We start from the raw sequence: 316 nt of genomic DNA, 5'->3' as shown, positions 1-316 counted from the left end.
ACCACCCAAGTGTTACGGCATGCAACACGGGGTTGACCAAGCACGCCCAGCTCACGTGGTTGGGAAACGGAACACAAAATCCCTCTGAGGTGAGATCACAGACTGGGACAAGGGACATCACACTGAGCTCCCTCTCTTCACAATGCAGTTTTCCGGAGAGATAGATACAAAATCACTTTTCTACACAAGCATGGTTTAATGTGGGGGAGAAGAAACCCAAAAGTAGTATTTGCACTCCCTTAACAGAGTGTAGAGTCTCCCCTTCTTCCTACTCTCAAATAATAGCAGCACAATCAAGCGTCTCACCCCAGCACTT

The sequence above is a fragment of the Corvus brachyrhynchos genome, unplaced genomic scaffold, assembly GCF_000691975.1.
Source record: "Corvus brachyrhynchos isolate BGI_N302 unplaced genomic scaffold, ASM69197v1 scaffold255, whole genome shotgun sequence".
In the NCBI taxonomy this organism is placed as follows: domain Eukaryota; kingdom Metazoa; phylum Chordata; class Aves; order Passeriformes; family Corvidae; genus Corvus; species Corvus brachyrhynchos.
The sequence above is the reverse complement of the archived record's forward strand: the minus strand, read 5'-3'. Positions refer to the sequence as shown.